At 41.1% G+C, this 19148-nt stretch overlaps 1 protein-coding gene across 10 annotated transcripts in view; it reads right to left on the bottom strand.

Moving 5' to 3' along the window:
* Positions 1-19148, bottom strand: part of ZBTB20 (zinc finger and BTB domain containing 20) — a 472116-nt gene that overhangs the window by 350163 nt on the left and 102805 nt on the right. For 9 of the 10 annotated variants that reach the window (XR_010083181.1, XM_063419871.1, XM_063419872.1 and 6 more), the window contains exon 3: positions 486-606. The exons of the other annotated variant lie outside the window; for it this stretch is intronic. The gene's annotated coding sequence lies outside the window, so the exon portion shown is untranslated. The remainder of the gene's footprint in view (positions 1-485; positions 607-19148) is intronic. 10 annotated transcript variants of the gene reach the window in all.

The raw sequence follows: 19148 nt of genomic DNA on the forward strand, positions 1-19148 counted from the left end.
AGGACAATACTCAGAAAGGAAGGTATAAAAACCAGCTAGCTCAGTGGCTGTATATTCTCTTTGTTTCAGAAATACTAGGAGTTTTAAACACACTACTTAAAGGGTGAAAAAGATTATTTCATCAAACAATGAAAAAAGATACAGTGCAGCTTCCTTTTAACGCATTCTCTCTCTGGCCTGGTTAATGGGATTTAAGGGTCCAATATTTCTTTGCTTTCTTCTGTTTCTTTTATTAGAACTGATGGATTTAATTCTGTCACATATTTTACTTCATATTTTATTCCTATAACAATCTATGCTGAAGTTCAGCTCCAATGCTAATTCAATACTATTTTCCTTTCCTTGCAGTCAGCCTGGAATACAACTGAACGATCTCTGATGGGCATGAAGTGCTCTGCCCTCAATGCCCAGTGCTAATGGATTTTAGAGAGAGTCTGCCAGAGTTTTACCTCATGGCAACAAGTCTAGAGATAATGAAAACTTACCATGTAGCTGACTGGGAATCAACAGGAAGGGAAGCAGGGCTGAGCTCCGCTTGTGAGAACAGGGAGGACTGTGGTCAGAGTAAATGCAGGATGTAAAGGATGCGTCAAGCCCTCTAGTTCCCTGAGGAGAGACGGGGAAAAAAAAGAGGAGAAAATTATCTTCTAAGACCTTGCATGAAGGAAAACCCTTTAGAAACAGTTGTCAGGACCTCCAACACATGCCCTACCAAAAGCATGATACAATGAGCAAAGCATTTTTCTCAAAGGCTCTGCGATTGGGGTACCAATTGCTCAGGACAGCTACAAATCTAATCCATGTAGATTTGACACAAAAACCTCGCAGGAAAATAAAACATTTCAGGCTGCATGCTGCAGATGCCTATATCCTCTCATATGTGCAAAACCTGGGGATACAGAGCAGTCTTCCCATTTGTCCTGCATGCACAGCAGAGCTGCCAGCTTCACTTCTGACCTCTCCTCTTCCCAACATCAAACTCAATGATGTGTGCTCAGTGGAGCAGAAAAATCAAAGTGTCACCATTCAGTGGCATAGGGATGGGTGAAAGATGACCCAGTCACTCTGGTGGCATGTTCAAAGGGCCTGTCCTACAGAACTGTTACAAGAGAAACCTCTTCTGGTGTAAACAGACCTATTGCAATGGGATGGAATAGGACTAGACTTGGTAAAAAGCACTAGGTCATGTCACCGTGCACACCAAGCAGGTGCAGAATTCAGGACCCAGCAGTCATCTGCTCCGTTCAGTTTGCCCCAGCCAGCCACATGGCCTGGGGCACACTGGCTTTATGTGATCAGCACCAGGCCAAGTGTTAATTCCACGGGCATTCTCACACCAGCAGGAGTGGCACAGCAGCACTGTGACCAAGGGTACAGGAGCCATGTCACAAGCTGTACACACAAGAAACTTGTGCTGATACTGCCCTGATGTGACTCACTGGCACTCAAAACACATCATAGATTATTTTCAGATGCAAATTGTAATTTAAAGCTGGCTGAAATGTTAATGAAATTTTAGCTCTTTTTTGAAGGGGAAAATTTCATACTGCTTACAAAAATGTTTTCTTTCTTTTCCCCTCTGCCTGATCTGTTTCTAGTGACATACAGCAACCAAACCTCATGAAAGAAATTAATCAAGCCTTCATATCATTTTCTCTTTTCAAGGGTGGAAAGGTTGAGCTGTGTGATCTTCATTGTTTCTGATGTGTACCAAAATGATGTACTAGAAAACAGTGGAGGAAGGAAATTCCAAAGCCACAGTTCCCCTGATTATCATAGCCTATGCTCACAGCTGTATCGTGCTGAAACCAGTGGGTTATCATTTTCAGAACCTTACAAGCAAGGCTGTGTTATGATGTAAGCCGTTTTTAATTGGAGCTGCCACAATCCCACCCTTCCCTCACCTTCTTCCTCTCCCTGTCACATGTCCCCAAGTCCACCCTAGAGCCAGGACTGTATAAGTGCCTGGTTGAGGGAGCTTTCAGCTGAATGAAGGCTTCTTTCCCACATGTTTTTAGCCACATCAAACCCTCACTGCAGCTTGAGATCCAGGCAGGAAACTTGGGGGTTAGAGCTGGGGAGGAAGCACAACTGTTCAAGCGGAGGAACAGCAACAGAGCAGTGTCAACACTGATCAGTTTAAGCTGCTGTGAACTTACATCTTGTGATGTCTAGGGGTGCTTTGGTAAGACACGAGAGAAAGACTCTTATCACACACCTGGAAGCTGAAGCAATCACAGCTTTATAGGTAAAAAAGACCCCACCTCACATGCTAACCTAAAATAAACTGTTGGGCTACACTGATCATAAAGAACAGATCAGTCTGCCTCTGACGAAAAATAGCTTGAGATAATGGTGCACTGCCACAATCTGCACCAAGGGCATTTTCCAAGTGGCAGGTTGAATTAGCCTCAAGTGACATGCATTACAGTAACACTTCCCTGAGGCAATAAGGCAAGGTCCCACATTCAAATGGAAAGAATTGAGCATTCTTGCCAAAGGCAAATGATAAAGCTCATGATTAAGAAGCACTGTTACCAGAACATGGTGAAGCTCCTGAAAAATCTTTCAAGGACTTCAGAAAATACACCTGGACATAAAGAGCAGGAATTTTCCTTTACATCTCTACAGTTACCATACTACACATCTCTTTTGCTGCTTTCCAGAGAAGAAATACCCTGACTAGAAACTAACTTTGCAACCCTCAGTAGTTCTAAAGCCACTCTGTCCAGACAGAATGGGTATCTGGATTTCAGCTGAATACAGAAGACACTGAAGTTCCCTTCCTTTTGCTTCCCTGCTCCAGGGAATAGGGGTATTTTATATTCTACAAGAGAGATCATTTGGTGGAAAGGAATCACCTGACACTACCATCCACAATATCTTCAGGAGAAGGAGTCACCAAGGAAGAGCGTCACTAGCCAGGTTGCACCCGCAGGTGATTCAGCATCTTTGGAAACTAAAGTAATCCAGAAAAAGAACCAGTGCAGACACCTCATCTTCACTTGCTTTCATCAGCTCAACAACCAATACCCAACTTTTCAGCACTACAGTTAGAATTTATATTGCTAAGTTACAACCAAGCCCCAAGAGCAGGACACCAGACCAGGGATAAGAACCGGTGACATTTTTGTTCAACAATAACAAAACAATGCTTTCCAGCACACATGAGTCGGAAGCAATGGCATCCACACAACTACCATTTTTCATTCCAGCCTTCTACACACTCTCAAGATGGTTGCAGTTACTCTATCATCCACGGGCAGATGTGCAGGTTGTTACACAAACCTATATGTGTTCAAGTAAGGCAACCCCTGGACAAGAGGCTTGGCTAGTTTTCCCAGCAGGAGATTCCCATTTTCCTTCAACTGCCTTTAAGGTACAGATACCAGTACAACTCATTCGTGCATATATTCTTCCTGTGGTGTCACTGAATACGTTTCTCCGCAGAATAACTGTCCATTGGAAAGCATAAATACTTAAATACCCACATGATAACATACATATACAGACACACACATAAAATACCTTGGCCAAAAGGTGTTGGATCGAATTAATTTTACTCTTTCCACACTACAACAGGTGACCACATCAGTTTGGACTATCTTTAAGACAATGACAGAAATCTAAAATTTTAAATTATGCCAACATTTGAATACTTTCTATTCAAGTGCTCTTGATCAGTTGAAAAGTGTATTACCACAATACCAGCCTCAAAGTTCACCTTTTTTTTAACAACTCTTCTTGGAGCTTAAAGTAGGTTAAGCAAATTGTTCATCAGATTTTTCCCTTTCCTTTCTTTTGTTGTTATATACTCCACTGAAGCTGAGAGACAAAAATGTAAAAGCTGGTTTAAGCAGAAGAATAATTCAGTAGAAGGGAACTCCTATTGCACCAAATTAAGTATTGGCATCTATCAAGTTCCACTTTTTGTACATATGGGTGGGATTATCCAAAGGAACAAGGGTGTGATTCTCTTTCCACTCAAATTACGGCAAACAAGTCCAAGCTGAATCCATCAGCAGCATATTCAAATCAGCATTTTTGAAAATCCTCCCGGTTCCCAACCTGCCCAGAAAGTGGGCATAAATAAATAAATAATCTTCCACCACCTTGTGTCCTGGAAACAACATCCACAAGCTGCAGTTTGTGCAGCTCTGTCAAGTTAAAGATGCTGTGAGTTTCTTTTTAAATAAAAAACAATATTTCTGAAGCTAGCTCTTTCCAACATTCTCTTTGATTTGATAAATCATATCAAATACGATTTGCCTCAGCTGCATTTTAAAGCACGACAGCCAGGGCACGAGTAGGTCATTTTCACATGGAGTGTGCAATCTCCTCAGTTGTGTAGACAGCCTGGATTATGTATGCAGGCCCACACTCCCCCAGATAACAGAATTACCCGGCTTGCACTCCAAGCCAGTCGGAAACTGTGGAGTCGCAGGGAGCAAAGTCAAGCCCGAGCCAACCAGTCCTGCTAAGCAGCTGCTATCTCAGTTGCTTATTAGTTCACCACTACACTGGCCATGACCAAAGGCTTCAGATGGGCTTACAGTATGCATGGAACAAAATTGTCTCTGTGCTTTCAAACAGCACAGAAACGCAACCATGAATGAATACTACCAAAGGGTAGAGGTAGGAGAGAAACCTCTTCTCAATGTGCTCAAAACATTATTTTTTTGAACACTGAAGAGAAAATCCTTACTCTCGAATACTGTATAATAACAGAACCATGCTGTTTGCTGGCAGAATGCTAAGTTTCATTTTCAGTAGAAAAAAAAATTGTATAATAATTTTTCCTGATTTAGATGGGGTTTAGGTCAACCTTAGCTACATACGAATGAATGTTTTGTTCAAATTACAGGGTAATTTTAATTAGGACACCCTGCTAGACATCCTGTTGTTCTATTTAATGGACTTTCTCAATTATGAGAAGAAACACCTCCCCACCCGCCTGCGACTTGAAGTAAAAATTATGCTGAATAAATATACAAAGACAAAAATTATTATTCTGTATTAGATCTTTTTATTTCTGTTAATCTTTATTTGGCAACTGCTGTATCAAAAGGGCAGAGTTCAGAATCCCACACCCATTAAACACCTGTTTAAAAACCACTTGAAGCACTGGAACCGGCCAAATATGTCCCAATTAAGCAGAAATGTTGGCACTGCTGTCTCGGGTAAGGAACACCCATTGCCATTTGCTCTCATTAGGTTAAACGGGTTTCTCGGGACATAGCTGAATTCCTGATTATGTGCACTGCAAATGGATGGAGAACACCAGAACAATAAAATTTAATTCAGTGTAGCCTTCTGTCCAGTTGTCGAGCACAGAATTTTGGGAAAAGCAGAAACTGAAGCTTTGGGAAATGGACAAGAGTTATATGTTCTAAGTGTGTATGAGACAGCTCATACTTCTTTCAAGAAACTTCCTGGTCAATGTAACAGAAAAAATTGGGTTGGGATTTCTTCTTGAAAATGCTCTCAGATTTAAAGCCCATTTCATTTTTGTTAGCATCTCCTCCTCTGTATTTTGCATTAGTTTGATTTGCTTATACAGTTTTAGTTGTTAGTTAGAAGTACAATACGGTATCTTCTTATATTAACTTTAATGTTAAATTGGTCACCAATTTCTTAACTTTGTAGGTTGATGATGCAGTGATGGAAGGCAAAGCCCAGACAATAAAAGATTGGTTTGTAGATCAGACACCGTACTGCAAATTTTCCAAATGTTTTTGGCAACTTAAATAGGTAAAGGCTCTTCTAGAGAGGCAGACTGCATGGCAAACAGAAGAATCTTGCCGGTCATTTAACCTCTTGACCCCTGTCAAGGATGTGGACATGCTTGCCAGCAAGTGACAAGTCAAGTGGTCTTTCACCAAATACTCAACAATACATTTCAGGGTGGTGCCAGTAGACAGAATCAGAGTAGAGTGGTAGTGATTAAAAAGTATGTTTGAAATGGTTCTAATATCCATGCTCAATCCTCTATAATCCCACTTCATTATCAATTTATTACTTTCCTTTGTTGTCCTTTCTGTCACCCTCCTGTGCTAGTTACTAATACATCTTAGTTTGAAGAGCGCTGTACTCCATAGGCACAAAAAAGTAGCATGCTTCACATAAAATTGATCAGTTATCTGTGTCCAAGTACAGATGCACAGTGTCTGAATGGATACCTTCAAATTAAATACAAAAAGCATGGTTCAGCACAATAAACACCACTTCATTTGCAACTCATCAGCAGAATGCCAGCAGAGTGCAAAGAACAACTATATGTTTTTCTCTTTGCTTACGCCAGATAGGCTTCTGGAGAACATAAATCCTGCTGGTTCTCTACCACCTCTTGTACTTAGTGTAGAATTCACAATTATTTAATGCCTGCATTTCTAAAGTAAACTTTAGTACATGGAAAAAAGCATTCTAGAAATAAAATATATCAGCTAGCACTTGCTGCTGACCTAAAACTATTTATTTTCAAGACAACCATAAGAGTGGCAGATGCTTTCTTGTTCTGGCTGGCTACAAATGGCACTAAGAAATCCTAAGATAGACACCTGCATACTTACTACTCTTTGCTTGCTTCCCCCACCCCCAAGTATTTTTGTATACAAACAACATTTTCCAATTTGCTATTGCAATTTATTTAGATATCCATTGGTGCTACATTCATTGTAGTCTCAAGAACGGTTTCCCTTCCATAATCCTACTGATCTCATCAAAGGATGCTAGGTGCTCAAAACATCTGAAAAAGATAAAATATTCCGTATTTACTCTCCATTATTTAATTCTCAAGAAGTCTGGCTCATAGCAAAATATTTTAAAATAGCATCTCTAAAAACAGAGAGCCACAGTCCTTGGCTATTTCTTAACTTAAGCCTTGGTAGCTTCCCCTCTTAGAACTGGTGACTGACATTTTATTTAGTAGATGATATCTGCAGCTGCAACATTTCCAGACTACAAAGAGTAGCAAAAGCTATCATTACAAATGGATGTTTTTATTGGTAGACATTTTGAGACTAACAAAAAGGGGGTAGGAAAGACAGAGTGTAGACTGGAAGAAAACAAAGTAAGTCCACAAACAAACAAAACACTACAAATCACAACAGGATAAGAGAAAAATCAAGTGGTGCCATAATATTACTGGGTTAGTAAAAACAATTCTGTTGTGATTGGAATTCCATTTTTCTCTTTTCCTTTGTAGTTCCATCAGACAACTACTAAAATGTTTAGCTGCACCACTTTCACAATTACAAGTTATTCAAGGTAGTTTATTAGGGTACCTAAGCACACAATGCAGATTAAAAGGTAGTATTTTGTAATGTAAAACCAAATAAATGAAGTGAAACATCTCCTGTATACTTCAAAAAAGCCAAACCCAATTAATTCTATATGTTTAAACTGGCATTTAACTTCCACTAAATTGAAACTGTATTTAGAACCCCAGAGAAGTTGCCTTCAGTAACACCCTTCAAATGCCTGTGCTGAACAAACCACAGAGAGCTGTGCAGTAACATGGGCTGGAGCAGAGACGGAATATTCCATGGGAGGAGGGACTTTGTCTACATCCCAAATATCTACAGACAAATCAAAACCTTTCACAATGCGATCTAAATGCAAGAGGGAGGGAGGCAAGAAGGGAGGGAGGCAAGAAGGGAGGGAGGGAGGCAAGAAGGGAGGGAGGGAGGCAAGAAGGGAGGGAGGGAGGCAAGAAGGGAGGGAGGGAGGCAAGAAGGGAGGGAGGGAGGCAAGAAGGGAGGGAGGGAGGCAAGAAGGGAGGGAGGGAGGCAAGAAGGGAGGGAGGGAGGCAAGAAGGGAGGGAGGGAGGAAAGAAGGGAGGGAGGGAGGAAAGGAGGGAGGGAGGGAGGAAAGGAGGGAGGGAGGGAGGAAAGGAGGGAGGGAGGAAAGGAGGGAGGGAGGAAAGGAGGGAGGGAGGGAGGAAAGGAGGGAGGGAGGAAAGGAGGGAGGGAGGAAAGGAGGGAGGGAGGAAAGGAGGGAGGGAGGAACGGAGGGAGGGAGGAACGGAGGGAGGGAGGAACGGAGGGAGGGAGGAACGGAGGGAGGGAGGAACGGAGGGAGGGAGGAACGGAGGGAGGGAGGAACGGAGGGAGGGAGGAAAGGATTTCAGAACCTGAAACACTTGGAGGAACTGACTTTTAATTCCCCAAAATAGCAATTTTTAAAGCTATAGCAGTAGGCAATCAATTCCCATACATAAGCCAAAGACAAGACCCTCTCAACCCAAGAAATAAGTGGTAATACCCAAAAAATGGCAAGTGAGAAAGAGCAAAAGAGCAAGAAGTGAGGTGTGGAGCTAATACCAAAGATAAAAATGGCTGGAATTAAAAATTCAGATACATCCTTTAGGGCACAGAGGGACAAAATAAAAGGGAGGCACATAAACTTTATGCACAAACTAAGGAGAAGTCAGTGGAGGGACATATTAAAAAAATTAACGTTGCAATATGCCATCTTGTAAAATTACATTGAAAACCACACCACTGTGTGTTGTTACTCTATTTGGCCAAGTGCACTACTGTGTTTAATTTGAACTTTGATTACAATAAATCACAGGATAGAGCGAGGCAACCAAGTGACTCAAGGTCCCTTCTGGAATCTTACCATATTAAAAGTTTGACTGCAGCAGGAACACAGAAACCAAAATCTGTGTACACTGCACCAGAGGAAGGGAGCGGAGGTATTGAGCAGAACCTCCCAGGACTCCTTGGTCATTTGTTACACAGGAAGAACAGGAACTTTGCCGTGCCAGAAGCAAGTCTGTTAGAGCAGCAGATAAATTTGGTGCTGCCTGCATCAGACACAGCAAACCATGGGCTGCTCAATTTCCTAAGGAGGGCACAGACGCTCTGCACACCTGAGCACGATTAAATCTCACCGCTTAGGAAGAAGAGAATCGGTGTTGGCAGTGCACTGGCTTGAAGGGGAGGGAGGCAGTTGGAGGGGAAGCATAAACCTGTTTCTGCTCTCTACCAGCAACATTATTGCGGGCACCAGTAATGAGGTGGCTGGGCTAGAAGGGGAAAGGGATATAGGAGCTGGAGTGCTTTATCAGCTCCAAGACCAATGCTGGTTTTGGCACTATTTTCACTCTAGTGAGTTACAAACAACAAAAAAACCCAACCAAGCAGGTGCTAGCAATCTGAGAGACCACATGCCAGCTACAGCTGCTTCAAACTGATTCAATTACATCTGCCTGAATAGTCCCAGGACATTGAATCCACTGAAGGGAACCACAGGTCGAAGAGAGACGCACTACTTTGAGATCTCAACACTCCATTAATTTAAAGTGGAAGCCCTCCCAGCTGAAATGAGAGGAGGGTATTCATATAGGGTCTGAGCCATATGATCACAGACTAGGACAAGATGGAAGACAGCACACTCATGACACTGGGATACACAGCAAAAGCCCATTAGAAATAATGCCTCAAAATTTTCCCGAAGCAGTCCGACAGCACTGCCTTGTTTCCCAAAACACTGGGTGCAGTACATTTGCTTGAACATGCTCTTGGGATTGGGACTTCACTCCAAACCTTGTTTGTACAAAAAGGGGCCAAGCAGCTGGGAAATTCTGGAGTGTAGTGTGTCCTCATTAGCTTCCATCTGCCATCAGAACTCAGCTCATGGCAAGTTTGGCTAAGTCCTGGTGTTCTCAGGTCCAAATCTGGGTCAGTTTTAATTACACTATACAGAATTCAGTGTGCAGTTTTTAAATCCTTATTATACAGCGCAGAAGAACGGGCAGCTCTCCAACTAATCAATTTTTTAAAAGTACATATATAAAAATTTTAAACCAGGCTAGACAGACAGTGGGTGGAAGAGAAAAAAAATGTATAAGTGAGTACAGGGGTTAGTTAAGAGAACTCTTAGCAAAACTGGGTCACCAGCAAGTTCTGCTTTAAAACTTCAAAGGAAGGGGAAAAAGGAAAAAAAACCTCTTCATTTTTTAAGACACTGAAACTGATGTGCAAGATGTATACAATTCATACTGCTTTTAGAATCAGCATGGGTTACACACAATAATACTGCAGCCAGATTTTTATGAAGGGGAAGATGGAATATTTTTGTGGCTACAGGTCCGTAACAGGCACTGGCTGACCCTATTCCCACACCTTTAACTGTGTTATTTCCAGGGTTGGGAAAGTCCTTTTCCTCAAGGACAAAGCCTTTAGCCCACAGGTACAGAAAAGGTGTGGTGGTTAGAAGTACAATTCAATGGCATTCTTGAAGGTGACAGGGAAATACAAGTCTAAATCCTTACCTAATTAATGTGTTTTGGACTACTTCAACTGCTATTTATTTCCTCTCTTTCTATGCCATCAAATAGCCATCAGCCAGGTCAGGACTTGAAAAGAGTTTTTCTTGCCAGGTTGCTGGCAAACAAAATGATAGAGGCACAGATAGCTGCATGTTTTTCACTGAACAGACACTCGGGATAGGATAGCACGCCAAATCTTATCTATGTAAATTGGGCTAAAATCTACTCTCAAAGTCAACAACCAGAATCTGCCCTGTTTAGAATCTTTGTCAGATGCAAGGGAGCAAGTAGAAGTCTTCAGTGACAGCTACCGACATAAAGGTAGCTCAGAAATGGAGAGGGATGATCAAGGAGCAGGGTAAACAGCAATGAAATGATAGATGTTTGTTAGATGAGCATAATATTCTGCCACCTCCTTATACAAAAACTACATCTTCAAAGATTTCCAAGGTTTTTTTAACCATTTCCATGAAAAAATCCCGTTAAAAAAGACACCCCTTCATGCACCTTGTTAGCATTGTCATAGTTTTCATTTCAGAATTACGACATAGCGCAAACGCAACAAAATCCTGCACTCTCCCTTGTACTTCTTTACTTGGTGGCTAATCCATACATCTCCAGCTGCTGGATGAACCTAGCACATTCTGACACAGCATGAAATGCACCACTTACTATTTCAGGTACAACAAACCTACAAGGCTGGAGTAACTATTTAATGCTCTCTATTTGCAAGGAAGTTTTTTCTTTATGGTAACCTCTTACTCTCAGATGTGGCCTCTCTTATCCAAAAATCCATACATTCAACATATTACACAACAATCCAAGCATAATTTAAAAACAGAATAAAACAAAACAAAACAAAACAAAAACAAAACAAAAAACCCAAAATAAACCTTACCATACAGATATCACAATCTTAGGTACCCCCAACTTCTCCATTTCAGTACCTAGTTCTCAAATGGAGGAGGTTTTTTTACCCATGCCACCTGACTGGTCTCAAGTTCTATCCCAACTGGGTCCACTTGTATTAATTAGAACAATTAGTTTCACCTCTCCAAATAATTGTCAATTTAGTTGAGCTTGGAGAAAAAAAAGCAAGCTGAAGCCACAAACAGACTGAGTAACTTCAACTACTGAAGAAGAAAATTACCCCTTGCAAATCTGTTTTCTAAGGGTCTGGTTACTTAAGAGAACTTTTTGCTAGGAAGTGTTAATGCAGATCAGTAGCAGAGTAAAAGGGAGCAGGAGAATGGTAACAGCAAACACCAGTAAATTTAGTCCACACAGTATCACTGTAACAGAACGATCACATTCTGTAACAGAAGTGAAATTTCAGTGCTGAGAAGTAGACTATTTTATCTTTTAATGCACTGTTAGTGAAGTTAGGCATGTCTGATGGACTATGTGAAGACATGACCCCCCAGTGACCAGGCAGAAGAGCCAAGCTGTGAACTTCACACAAAGAAGAGTGGAGCAGCAATGCTATCTAATGCTGCATGTCCTCTGAAACACGGACAGGAAACTGAGTGATGGAACAGGGTAGCTACCTGGGAAGCCCAGAATGAGAGGACTGTGTAGTTTGGAAGAAAAATTCATCTTCTAATTAATTTTTAGTTTTAGATCATGTATTGATGTCGCTTTATTAGATGATTTTATGTTCCTCTTGCTATGGCCTGTCCTCCTTTTCCTCTTCCTCCATTTGACATGTGTTAGAATAAACCAAGCCAGAAGGTAAAAGTGAAAGATGGCTAGCATTGTATCCAAGTGCTAAGATGGACTGTTTCTAAGCTCTGAGTAAACTTAAGGACCACAAATATGACAACAGGTTGCACTCACTACCTGCTGCAATGGTAGAACCACAGAGTAGAAGGAACACTACCCTTTTAAGTGTCTTTACACAGCATTCCCCAGACATGTGGAAGATGAAGTGATGGAAATAAGCTCTCCCTCGCTCCCCCCCCAAAACAAAGAACAAAACCCCCACCACTAACAACAACAAAACACAACAAGATGAGAGACTACAGGGTGAAAGGAGAGGTCCTGCCCATGCTCACAACCCTAGAGGCAGACTTCCTTCTTTCCCTTCCTCCCTCTAAAATCGTGTTTGGTTGTGACCCAAGTTAAAGGCACTTTAACTCTTCTGTCTTCAGATTCGAATGCAGCCACTTCTGACTTGTCTATTGTCACTCTGACTGGTTCAAGATGTATCTGCTAGCCCCAAAGTCTCACCAGGGAGCCTGTGGAAGAGGAGATTGTCTGGTATTTCCTGAACAATCTACGCTGTTCTTGTGTAGCAAGGCTCCCAGTGAAGCACATCATCTCGCTGCAATTCTATTCATGAGGCAGCAGTGAAAGATGTGTCATGGCATATGAATGCAGATATCATCTGTAGCAACAAAGCAAGGATGCCATTCTGAGACAGGGGACATTTTATTTTGCAGACTGCTAGAATCCAGGCATGTTAAGAACACAGGAGTAATTAATAGAATGAACTAAAACATAGCGGTGAAAAGTTAGAAATTAGAGAATCTTCTCAGATGTATTTCCACTAAAATTTCAGGCTACTGTGTTCATCTTCCTGTACCTACATGTCACATCTCACATAATCTTTTTGGGGTCTGTCCTTTCCACTGCATCAGCTGGAATACCTGAGACAACAGTATGATTTATAAATGGAATAACTCTCTCAACTTTATTGTACTTGGCTGCAAGAGCTTTAAGTCATATTCTTAACATTTGAACGCCATTTTTCTACTGCACTTTATTTTTGAGTGGTTGTTTTTGGCGCTATACAGTTTATGTCAAACAAAGCAGTACGTAGGAAAATGCAACACCTATTCTCACGTGTTTCACAGGCATCCAGCCCCTGACTTGAGTGTGCTGTGCAGCACAGTTGTTATTGCCAGCTAACAACATGTTCTAAACTGACAGAGTAAGTCCTACAGATCTCATTTTTTTGAATTTTAGAAACAGTGGAGCCATATTAGAAGGAATTTGCCAAATTACCTGCAGAGAAGGAGGAAACCTGCAATTTTCTCACTGCAGTGATGAGGTGGTGTCAAGAACAGTGCTCAACAAGGCCAACCAAAGAGACTGCAAATACTTTCCTGAAGAATAATACTCCTGTATATTGTTCTTGAATAAAAACTGGGAGTTTTTGTTCCCACTAAAGGGATGTCAACTTTTGAATTTTTTTAGTCCTGCCTACATGACAGAAGACAGCAAAACCAGCACACAGACTTACACACATATCTCAGTTTATTCTCTTCAATGATTTGATAGCCAAACTAACGTGAGAAGATGAATTCAGAAGGCCCTTTATGGCGAGACAGATTATAACCCAAGTCTAAGACAGAAAAGTAAATGACAACAGAAAAACACTGGGACGACCATGAAAAGAAAGTTTACAACATAACTGCTTTTGTACAGCAATATGAGATAAACACCAATTATCACAATTTTCTAGATGAGGAAACAAAAACCTCTGATCACAAAATAAATCAAGGGAATCATGCTGAATGTACATGATTATGTCATACTCTGGTTTCTATTAATTTTATCACATTTACCCTCAGTACCTGACAACTAGTGCTTTCTATATTCAGATAAAGAAGACAACAACAACAGATAAGCAGTGAAGCATGCATTTGGAGCATGGTTCAAATGAAAACCTAGCATGCCCACATCACATCCCTCTGCAGATCAGCAGACAGGCTCAAGAGCATGTCCCTGACTCTAGCCAGGGCAGTTATTCACTGCACCTGTGGGCAAGACAAATGAGAAGTCTTCCTGGTTTGCACTAAATCTTTCCAGTTGCTGGCAAACCACTGGACAGGCATTTTCTGAGCAAGAGGTTATATATGTTATACATACATATATGTCTATGTATTTGTTACGTTATCTTTTCATTAAGTAAGAGATGGGTCTGTAGATCACTTCTCGGTTAAAAGTGCATAGAGTGTAAACAGATCTCAAGACAATGGCAGATCTGCTCCCATCTCATGATGCAGACTTCCACAGACTGTAAGAATACTGTAGCTTTGTGGTTTGCTTAACTAGATTTATCACATACTAACTCCTTTTACAAGAGCAAAGAGATGCTTTATTGAGCCAAGAGGCACAAACTGAGTAGATATGAAGATGAAATGGTCTGAATTTGCCAGTCAAACAGTGTGACTGCATCTGCTGCTTGGATGCTGCCTAAATAGGCCAAGATCAAGGTTGTAAGGATTGATTTGATCCTGATCCCTCAAAGTAAACAAGACCCAGAAATCAAAGCTCATAATAAAACTTAAAACTATCCAATGATGTCATCTTGTATTTCCCCACTGTAATGCACATAAAATGTACACATGTGTCTGTGTGCACACTTTCACGCTCAAATTCAGCTTATCCCCTGCATTTCTATGTTCCATCATAGCAAATACACCCTGAAAGAACAAAATTGCTGGAGGAAAATAGCACCAATTGGAGCAGAGGATCTGTGTGCCACAGTTCCCCTTTCCTAATGAGAAAGCCCCGATTCACACCTCCTTGCCTCACCTCCCTGCCCCTTTACCAACGAGGAACTCACCTTACATCCCTAAAATGCTTTCCTTGGCCAAGTCTGCAACCCCAGGCAACCCAGCCTCGGCTGCAGGCAGCAAGGGTGGGGAGCTCGGCTCAGAGTTTGACATGCTTGGTGCATGTCACATAACACAAGCAACCTGCTAACGAGCTGCTATGTGCTCTCTCAAAGTCACAGCTGCCAGCAACAATTGAGCAAGTGCAGCCTAGCTTTTCAGGATTCCTGCCTGTTGCCCAGGAACCACACAAAGCACTGGAGATTTTAAACAGGTGCAAACAGTGCTTTTCTCCCATGCCCAGACTGCACAGCCTCTGCAACAGCAACACAAGAAGAACCAGAAAGCAGGAAATGAACTTCCAAAATGCAATCAGAGTTCCTACTGATAATGCAACACTTTGCGGACCTGTGAAAAACAGGTTGTACATAGCACCAGAAGCAGGAAGGCTTGGTCAGGCTTTCCCTCATGAAACCTGCTTTTCCCAAAAATATGTAACCATATTGTAATTCTGGTTACACATTTTTTAAAAATTGTCAGTGTTTCTCACCTGCAAAATATTTTGTTAATTTAAGAGGTAACGTTTCTGAACCAGCAATGATTCAGAAGGCGTAATGAGCACCAAAAATAAATGAAAAGGGTGTATTTTAAAGCTTACTTTTAGAATAATTTGATAGCTGCATGGGATTTTTAATGCACAAAACTGTCTTTCAAATAAGTATCTTAAAAAGCATAATACAAATCACGTACATTATCTAATTGTGTGTATGTACAGAAATTCTGCATGTACCATCTGTCTACAGCTCATTTGTTAACATTATAACCTTGTACATACACAGCTCAGTGCATAGGTGGTACCGTAGGTAAACACAAATTGTATCTCCTGAACCGAAAATCTGTGAGTCAACTTTTAAGAGGCTTGTTAGAAAAGACGGCACCAACTCCAGAACGGTTTGTTTTGTCAATATTGCCTACGCTGTGTTAAGGTCATCAGTACGAGCTTGTTATTAGCCACATTCCCACACTGGTAATCAGGCAAATTCCTGTCAACTGCAGGCAGAATCTTGCCTGCATTGGAAGGGAGCAGGAACTGGTTAAGGCCACTAACCAGATGGCCACTGAGACCTGGCATTCTCACGCTGGGATCAGCTGCTCTACCTGCTACTTACAAGCCCACTCACAAGCCCAGGCACAGGTCAAGCCTCGAGCAAGGCTCTTCTCTTTCCTTCAGAAATGTGACATTACAATGCCAACATGCATGCTAAGGGCTTCTGTCTAAGCTAAAAGCACTCAGATAGGTTTTACCTTCCCTTCTGGATCCAGCTTTTCACTTGGATGTGAGGCTGAAAAGGCTAAAGGGTTCTCTTGTACAGACGCCAACAAAAACAAAGGTAAACTTAGAATTTTCATTAACTGTAAATTACAAGAGCAAACAGAAATAAGGATTGATGTGAGCAACAGGGAATGCTAAAGCTTCACCAAATGTAATGTGTAATGCTTCAACCCAAACATATTTTGGGATGACTGCCAAGAAGATGGGTATAAATGTGGGAGGCTTAGTAGAGTACAGTTTGAGCTAAAATGTGTAAAGTTTTCACTTGTGCTAAGGAAACATTCGTAGCTAGGTAAAAACAAGGCCTTATGAAAAATCCAATTTTACATCTAATCTAAATTTCCCTGGGCAAAGCAACTGCTCTCTTCCTAAACTGATCCTCGAGATAGCTGGTGGTAGCATATAATTATTGTGGAGAGTATTGCCATGGGCTAGGCACTAGTTGAATATTGTAAATTACAGAGGTGTCTCCTCCAGTATTACATGGCTTGACATATTCATCTAAAACTGAATTGGAATTACTCATCATGATGCTTTTGTTATGTGGTGGTCCAATGACATCTGTACAACCAGAAGACAGAAGTGTTTGCTCTGTCTAACAAGTTTTTGTGCTGTCTGAGCTTACACTGTTATATGTTAGCTCTGCTGGCCTAGAAACTCCTAGTGGTGAAGGATAAAGTATCCTAATCATCAGTTTCTCCAGTGAAGAACAGGTACAGTATCCTACATGTTTTCGGGGCTGTAGGGGAAAGGGTATTAAATAACTCAATCTCAATTTGCTGCTGAACATCCCCCAGCAGAAAAAGGCCTACTGGGTCGAGGTTCGGTTATCTACTGTCAGAGCTTTGCTCAACAGTAAGAGTAGGAGGTTCTTCTAGATCTACTAGAGGACTAGTTCATGAACTAAGATTTAAATTTACTGTCAGTGAGAAAAATAATGAATAATTCTAGTAAAGGCAAGAGGCTGGAGAGGAAAAGGGGATAAATGATATAGAAATTTTCAACACAGGCTCATTTCTCAGCTTTTCTAAAGCTCCTTCCTTCTTGAGTTGATAGACCAACTATTTCAGGAAAAAAAAAGTCAGTGCTAGTAAAGCTTTTTACCTATTTTTTCTGCATAGACTTCAGATGGCTTAAACAGTAATGAAGGTTCAAGAAGGCATTTTACTGGCTCCCACTTCAGCTTTATTCATCTGATTAGTTCTAAAATAGTTAGACAGCAACACAAGTTACTTCATGTTTCTCCATGTTAATGCAGGGTATATCCTTCCCTCTCTGTGCCTGAGATGGTGCATTTCTTAGGTTTTCCAGATCTGCAGCTGACAGATACTGCCAAGCTTTGGATTCCCCTTTATGCACCTCCAGTTCCACAGACATAAGAAGTTCCTGTTGGAACACACTACAGGAATCATACCAACAATACTCAATGCATCCCAATACTTGGCAAATAAACATGACTGTCTGATAAAGACGTGGTTACAGTAGGAACTTATCCCATCTAAGAGAGGAAAATCTGGAAAGATACCACCTATTCATTCCGTTGTTCCACACGCAGATCTATTCAGCTGGGAGGGCCAAAGGTGACAAGTAACCCTAGGAATACGTGTACATATATGTATTTGTCACTAGATATAATAACACAGCTTCCAGTGGCAGGAGAAACTCTCCTTCCATTCACTGGAGAATGTCTTCCCTAAGGCTGACTTTGGCATGAGAATGATGAGAGCATTTAGGAAGGACTCAAATGTAAATGCAGCTCAGATGTTCCCAATGGCTTAGGAGGCTTAGCAGCATTTCTTAGGTTGTCCAAGAACAGAAAGCACCCTACAGAAGTGTGCAATAAAGTTTAATGACAAGAGTGATTCAATAAACTCTCTTTAAACTCTCTGTAAGGATGCTTGACATTATGGAACAGGCCAGGATTCATTATTTGGCAAGGACTGAAGGATGAAGCTATGCTTTCTGTGAAGTTAAACTTTCCTTCAAATTACATCAAGTACGTGCACCTCAGCAAGGCTTTGAGGAGCCTGAAAAAAGAATGGATCCTTTCCTGCAGTGACTTCTGTAAAATAAGAAACTGTATTAACCACAGTCTACACTGGTGCCAGCCAGACCACAAAGTGTAGCATCAACACTGTGCTTGTAAGGTAAAAGCTACTGTAATTTTAAAAGAGTATCAATTATACATTGTACCCCAGAAGTACTACAACCTGACTTCAAATTTCTTACAAACTATGTCTTCTTGCACTCCTACATAATACCAGAATAAGAAACGCTGAATTACTTTCTAGGAGATATTTACAAAACTCTGGGATATTCTAAGCAGATACAAGCTAATATTATTATTCTGAATAGCAGTACAAGCTGCCCTCCATCCACAGCACCGTGCAGGCTGTCATTTTTGTAGTTAGGATGCATTTTGCACTAAGACTTAAATGTTCTTTCAAGTGCACTGTACTGTTAGTTGTTGTCACAATTATTTATAACTGGGGACATCTATCTCCTACTAACCTTCTGTTCTGGTCCAATATACAGGAAACAATTCTTGAAGCATTAAAGAACATTTATAAGAATTTAAACTCAGTATTTCTTAGCTAGATTCTGCCCTCTGGTTTTGACTCTAATCCCAGGCAAGTCAAAGATGACATTCAGTCTTCCACTTCATTGTGAGGTTTGTGTGCATGAAAATTTAATTTTGATGAGAGGTCAGGTAGAAGAAAAAGCTAAAGAAAAGGGTTTTCAAAGAGACTTGTAAACATGAGACCACGAGTTGCATTTCTTTTTAAAATGCATCATAAAGGTACTGCAGCATTCTTTAACACTGAGAAGCAGCAGAATAGTGCATGAAACACTCAATGCCGAGAGAATCCATCCCTATTTTAGCCGTGAATTATCCTACAACCTTGAGAAAATTACTTAACTGTTCTGTGTTTCAGTTTCCCCATCTATCAAATGAGGACAATGATACTTTGTAAAA

Source organism: Prinia subflava, chromosome 28 (assembly GCF_021018805.1).
Source record: "Prinia subflava isolate CZ2003 ecotype Zambia chromosome 28, Cam_Psub_1.2, whole genome shotgun sequence".
NCBI classification, from domain to species: domain Eukaryota; kingdom Metazoa; phylum Chordata; class Aves; order Passeriformes; family Cisticolidae; genus Prinia; species Prinia subflava.